The 6690-nt window shown below is 48.3% G+C and overlaps 1 pseudogene; it reads right to left on the bottom strand.

The window, feature by feature from the left end:
• LOC118326600 overlaps nucleotides 1–6026 on the bottom strand; it is a 7691-nt pseudogene extending 1665 nt beyond the window's left edge.
• Between the last annotated feature and the right edge of the window lie 664 nt (nucleotides 6027–6690).

The raw sequence follows: 6690 nt of genomic DNA, 5'->3' as shown, positions 1-6690 counted from the left end.
CTAGAATGGTTGATGGCACAAAACTGAGCGGGTGGATCCATGGGTCACCCATGTTTTTACCTCAGACCACGAGAGTCGGGTAACTTGATCAAATCCCCGGCTTGGTCGCTCTGGGTGACGGGTTAATTATGATGTGAAAGACCCGACAAACACAAGAACCCCAGGTTCCATCACTGCAGATGATAGACTGAGTAAGTATAACTTTAAACTACACAATAACTAGTGTATGAGACCACAATAGAAACTCCTAACCCCTACGCGTGAGGCAGAAACCTGCATGCAATACTTTATCCTGTACAAGACAATGTCAACATAGACAAAGATTACTCATCTAATTAAAGTTACTTGTTTATTAACTGTACTGTATCCATGTTTTATGGTCTGATATTTTAACTTGAAAGTATATTCAAAGTTTACAACTTTCAGATACTTTGATAAAAGCTGCTATTATGTTTACCCCAGTAAAAATACTGTATGATATACTGAAACTATTCTTATTCATCTTAAATATATAGATTCATGATTCGTTCATTTATCTTCCAACACATAATAAGATGTTTTGCATGTGAGGCAGGATTCTGAGGGGAAAACCAGAAGCAGATCGACAAGAGTTGAAGTGTAAAAACAGTTTAATTTAGAACACAACAGAGTGAATTTAGGAAAAGGGGGGAAGCTTGGCAAGGCGAGAGTGGGAGTCCAGAGTGGGGGTGATCCGCAGAAGAGTGGGATCCAGTCCACAAACAACCGTGCTACAGGAGCGTAGGCTGAGTGACTGAATTCTGGACTTGAGTCCCCTGGACATGAATTCTGAGGCAGAGCAGACACGGTAGTAGCGTACAAAACAGACCGGTAAGTGAAACGGCTTCAGGCAGGCAGAAACAGGGCAGAAAAGGTTGCAGACGTTGAAATTAACTGGCCCATGAAAGCAAAGTACATACTCATACTGTCAGCAACGATCTGGCCGAGACGTGGAGTTGTGCATTGCTCTTTAAGTGGTTGATGACCTCAGCCAGGTATTTTGAGTAGAAAGGGATAGCCACGCCCTCCGCCTAAGCCACCTGCCAAAGAAGTGACAAAAAAGAACCAACAGACAAACGAAAACACAACAAGCAGCCAACACGCAAACCATTAGACAAACACAAAAAACAGTTATTAACGGCCGGGCAGTGAGACATGCTAATTTTTATTGTGTTTTTTTTTTTTTTTTTGTGCTTACAGTTCATTTACTACGAGGTTTAAAATTTTCAACATTTTCATATTGATGTTTACGTCTTACAGGTTTCAACTCTTGTACATGAAAGCAAATTCTTCAAACCAACCCGGTAACATGTATTATATGACACACTGAATTTTAAAAATGACCCGAACAACCTCTTCTTAAATAAATAAAACACCTTTATTATCTGTTTCATTCCATCAGTATTTCCAGTCTATAGTGTTGCAAGTAACATACAGCTATAGACTTTAATTAATTCAATTCACGACTTTCTATTTGTATAGGCGCCAATTTATACAGCCAGAATTTACGGTCTACCCACGACCACTTTTCAAAATTTAAGAGCTAGCAGGTGTAAGTGTTATCCTGTTGTACACATTCACGAGAGACCACCACACAGTACTCCAACACATCGCGCCCGGGATGAGGCAAGACCGCCCCCTCTTGGCGACCGGGGGGCAACGGCGCAAACAATGCCTTCTCATACAGGGCACGCAACCTCCAGACATGATTACTCGGTGCATCTTAGGTGGCGATGGCTCGTCTGCTGACCAGTTGGGGAAGTCGAGAGCAGAGCACCGAGAGAGAGAAGAGAGAGAGAGAGGAGAGAAAGCAGAGAGAGAGAGAAGAAATACCAGCAACAACAGTAGCAACAATATTAATAGTAATGATCGATGACGATCATCTCCCGCACCACGCGTACGGAAAAAAGACGATGCACCTGACACAGCAACATATAGAATGGGGGCGCAACCCCGTATCAGCGAGCAGAGGCGACAACACGCTACACCGAGCACACACTAATAATTACTTAATAACAAAACCATAACTAGAATAATAAGAAAACTAATACCTAGTGATCTTTAGCGAATGGTCACCACAGCTCAAGCAGGACCATGCTAGAGGGCCTCCACCCAGGATCCAAGTGCGACTGTGAGACATAAAACGCAGAAGAACTCAACCCCGGGGCACAAGAAGTGACGAGTTAAGTAACATTGCCATCTTCAATGAGACATGACATGCACCTGCGGCAGAAAGAGGAGAGAGGAAGGATCGGGACGCTCCAATGCACCCACCGTGGAAATGCCGATTGCTATTGCGACTACTAGCAGCATGAACTAAGGGTACTGGTTTCCAGGCACTCAAAGCTTTATACAAAAGAGGAATGTCTTAAGCCTACTCTAAATGTGGAGAGGGTGTCGTGGCCTCCAGAACCCACAACGCTGGAAACGCTGGTTTTCCACAGGAGAGGTAGCTTGGGTAAACTGAAGGCTCTGGCTCCTGTTCTAACTTTTCAGCACGACTCTACGGGCCGAACCACTGACAGTAGAGCAGCATTCAGCGCAGACGCAAGCTGTTCTAGTGGGGGCAGTAATAGGGGTACTATGAGCCCCTCTTCAGCGATAAGAAAGGGGCTGACCATGAAGACCTTTGTAGGTGACGCGGAGGATACGTGATTGTAAATTCTGACTTCTAAATTTCACACAGTGGCGACTGGCCATGCAAAGAAGCTGAACGGGAAGATCGTGACCTCTCTTTTCCTACGTTGCCTGTCAGTACTTGTGGCTGCATCGTGTTTTGAATTACATCTAGGGCGTTTTACCATGGACTTCACTTACACGGCGCAAACCTGATAACTAAACGACGTTGCAGTAATCGATGCCTAGATAGAAGTAACAATGCATCGGACTTAACGTCTTTTTCGCATCTGCTCTGTGACAGGACATATAGACGTCACCGATCGTTCTGTAATTTTTGTAAATCTACCGTAAAGAACACGAAGGCCAAGTTAGAGATCTGCCTTTATGTTGGGCGAGCGCATTACATGCACCCGCACGCTCTGATAACACGATAACTCCAAGATTCGCTGCCAGTGATGCTAGAGGCCAAGGTAATCGCACTTGCTAACGACGTGCAAACTATATCTTGCCGTGAACAACGTGAGATCTCTGAGGTTTTTGGGGCCAAAGTACAAGAATTTCGTTTTTTTCCAACTGCAGTTTCTACATCCAGAAAAATATGCTGGGCTCCAATACCCAGGATTTCTAATGTCCTTCACCACGACAGTTAAAATACTTAGAGTAGGATCGAACTGTAACTCTCAGTCGGGCTTTCAACCCCGATGCGATAGAAGTAGTACAACCTCGCGTATCATCCTCGCATCAACGCCCGCAATGGACAGTCTAAATGGAGCTAAGATTCGCCTAAAATAAAATGCAAAAAAACTGCTAACAAGGATGACGCATATTACACACTCGAAGACATTGAGTCGCCACTAACGACCGCACCTTGGGGTGGACCTCTACTCGATCTCAACGTAGTTATTCTATTGAATGATTTTCCATCGTGTACATACAATGGTCACAAACTGTGAACCGACTCTGCATAATATAGTTCTCAGCTGCCTCTGTTGTGGTTTTGATGGCCTTTCTCTGGCATGCCCTGTGATGCCAAGCAGACTGTATGCTTTGCAGAGAGATTGCGCTGCGAAGACTCTACAGCCCACCTCGATTGGCACACACCGGGAACGCCACTCCCGTCTGCGGCACTCCTCCACTAAGTCGGCGTACTTGGCACGCTTCCTCTCATTGGCCTCTTCCATACGCTCCTCCCAGGGGACTGTCAGCTCCAGAAGAACCACCTGTTTTGGTGAATCTGAGAACAGAACTATGTCTGGTCTCAGGGTGGTTTCTACGATGTGCTCTGGGAATCTGAGCTGCTTCCCCAAGTTGGCCTTCATCTGCCAGTCTGGCGCAGTTCCAAGGAGTCCCACTGCCCCCCTTGGCTGGGGCTTAGGATTCTCCCCTGCTCGGATGAAAGCAATTGCCTGCCTTGCTGGTCGGAGAGGCTTGTTCTGGGTGATGCTGGTGAAGATGGCTTCTGCTATCGCCTTCAGCACCTGGTCGTGGCACCAAGTGTAGCGTCCTTCTGCCAGGGCTTTTGGGCAACAGCTGAGGATATGCTCTAGCATTCCTCTTCTGAGGCACAAGGGACATGATGGTGTGTCGACCTTGCCCCAGCAGAAGGTCACTGGATTCCCTGTACTGCAGCACCTCTCTTGCACGGGTAACCATAAACTCCTCATTCAGGCTGCTTATGGGGAGCTTCAGTTTGTTGTTCAGCCCGAACAGAGCGATGCTACTCATCGCTGTTGTTATTGGGAACTCTACACAAGCAGGGGCCACAGGATCCTGGGGAAACACCGTGCTGGTAAATCCAGGCCTTGAATTTTCCAGGCAGACCCGATTTGTCCACTGCTGTCAGCCAAGCCTCCAGCACCCGATTTGTGGCCTTGATGGATGCAGCGTCCTTTAGGGTGCAATCAAAGGTCTTGTCGAGGCTCTTGATGGGTTTCTCAGTGACCGATGGAATCTGGGTGCCGTCCAGAGAGAAACGGAATTTGTCAGCCACTTTCCCTCTCTTCAGCACCAGGGACCTAGATGATGATCTTCTCCAAGCCCTGAAGGATCCATCGGCACCCCGGCACTGACGTAGTTGTAACGGTCAGGTCGTCCATAAAGGCTCTGATGGGGGGCTGGCGGATTGCAGACTTGGTGAGTGGACCTCTGCACTCGACTTCAGCTGACTTGACCAGCATGTTCATGGTCAAGGCAAAGAAGATCACTGAAATCGTACATCCAGTGATGATCCCTTTCTTCAGCCGATGCCACTCGGATGTGACTGTCCCAGAGGTGACTCTCAGCTTGAAACTCTTGTAGTAGTCCAAGATGAGGTCCCTGATTTTACCTGGGACATGGTGCCGATCCAGTGTTGTTTCCGCCAGCTTATGGGGAATGGATCCATAAGCATTGGTAAGGTCGGACCACAGCACTGCTAGATCTCCTTTCCCTTCTCTTGTCTTTCTGATCAACTGCATGACTACTCCTTTATGCACGAGGCATCCTGGAACCTTTGGGATTCCACCCTTCTGTACAGAGGTGTCGATGTACTCATTCTTCAGGAGGAACTCCATCAACCTACGGGATAGGATGGCGAAGAATATCTTCGCCTCAACGCTGAGCAGCGAGATGGTTCGGAACTGCTCGATGTTCTCAGCATTCTTCTCCTTGGGAATCCAGACACCTTCTGCAAATCTCCATTGTTGGGCTACCTTTCCCCTCCTCCAGATAACCCTCAGGATCTTCCACAGCCGGTGAAGGAGTCTGGGACACCTCTTGTACACTTTGTAGGGCACTCCGCTTGGTCCAGGGGCAGAACTGGCTCTGGCTGCCTTGACGACCTCCTGAACCTCCTTCCAACTGGGCTCCTTGCTGTTGAAGTCCATGGTGGGTCCTGGGGGCTCTATCAAATGTCTATAGGGACCTAGGTCTTCCTCCCAAGCAGCATCACTGTAGGTGTTGCAGAGATGGTGGTCGATGTCTTCTTTGGGACAAAAGAGGTGGCCGCTTCGTTTCTGCCCAAGCAGCTGCTTGGTGACTCCAAAGGGGTTTGCGAAGTAGGCAGACCGTCTCTTGGCCCTCTCTTTCCCCCGCCGTCTGTGCCATTCTGCCCTTCGAAGAGTGGTGAGCTGCTTCCTGAGGATGCCGCAAAGTTCTGATAATGCATCCCTTTCCTCATCTCACGCATCCTTGTACTGCCGCTTCAGGACCCGCAGCTCCTGCCTTATCTGGCTGATCTTCTCTGCCCTACGGTTGTTCATGTAGGGTGTCTTGGTACCCACCTTCTCCACTGTACCAAACCTCTCGGCAGCATGGCTGATGATGATGGTTGCCATGGTTTTGAGCTTCCTGTCTGCGTTGCCCTTGGCTGCTGCTTCTAGGATGTTGTCCACATCATCATCGAACTGGAGCCACTGTTTGTCCTTACTGACCCGACGTTGTTCAGTTACTCCGCCTGGGTCTGGGGCTACTGGTTCATGGAGGCTCCAGGCACTGTGGGGTGACTCCGGGCCTGGTTCCTCCTGCGTCTCACCAGGGGTGATCTCTGCGCGCTGTACCAGTTGCTCCTTTAGCAAGCATTTCATCCTGGCCTGGTGGATCTTTAGGCCACGCCGGTTCTTGCACACCTTGCCACAGACACACTCTGCAATCGTCGCCGATAATCCGTTTGCATTGGTTGTTAACTATAGGTCCATCCTGTTGGGGTGCTCATTCTCCCCCCCTCTCGGGCACCCCTGGGGGTATATTTCGTTAAGGCTTTCCATAGCTTGTTTAGGTACTTCCTCACAGAAGTTGCAGGTTGGGCTGCTGGCCCTTCCTACCCCAGTTGCCGTCTCTCTGAGCTGTCCACTGTCTCTCCAGTTGCCGGCATGCTATTCATGGTTGTCATCCAGTCTGTTCCTGAAAGTCACTGGCCAGGCAAGGGGAAAGTAGTTAAATATACATCTATTGATGCACTTAAACACATCATCAATGATGGAACCTGGGGTCATTGGGTGTATAAAGAATATAACAGATGGGAGGTTACAGTAATCATTATACTATTACTCCTGATTACCTTTTGGTACGTTTACT

Source organism: Morone saxatilis, unplaced genomic scaffold (genome assembly GCF_004916995.1).
Source record: "Morone saxatilis isolate NCDOM2014 unplaced genomic scaffold, NCSU_SB_2.0 Contig17, whole genome shotgun sequence".
Lineage (NCBI taxonomy): Eukaryota > Metazoa > Chordata > Actinopteri > Moronidae > Morone > Morone saxatilis.
Note: the sequence above shows the minus strand (reverse complement) of the source record. Positions and strands in the feature narration are given on the sequence as shown.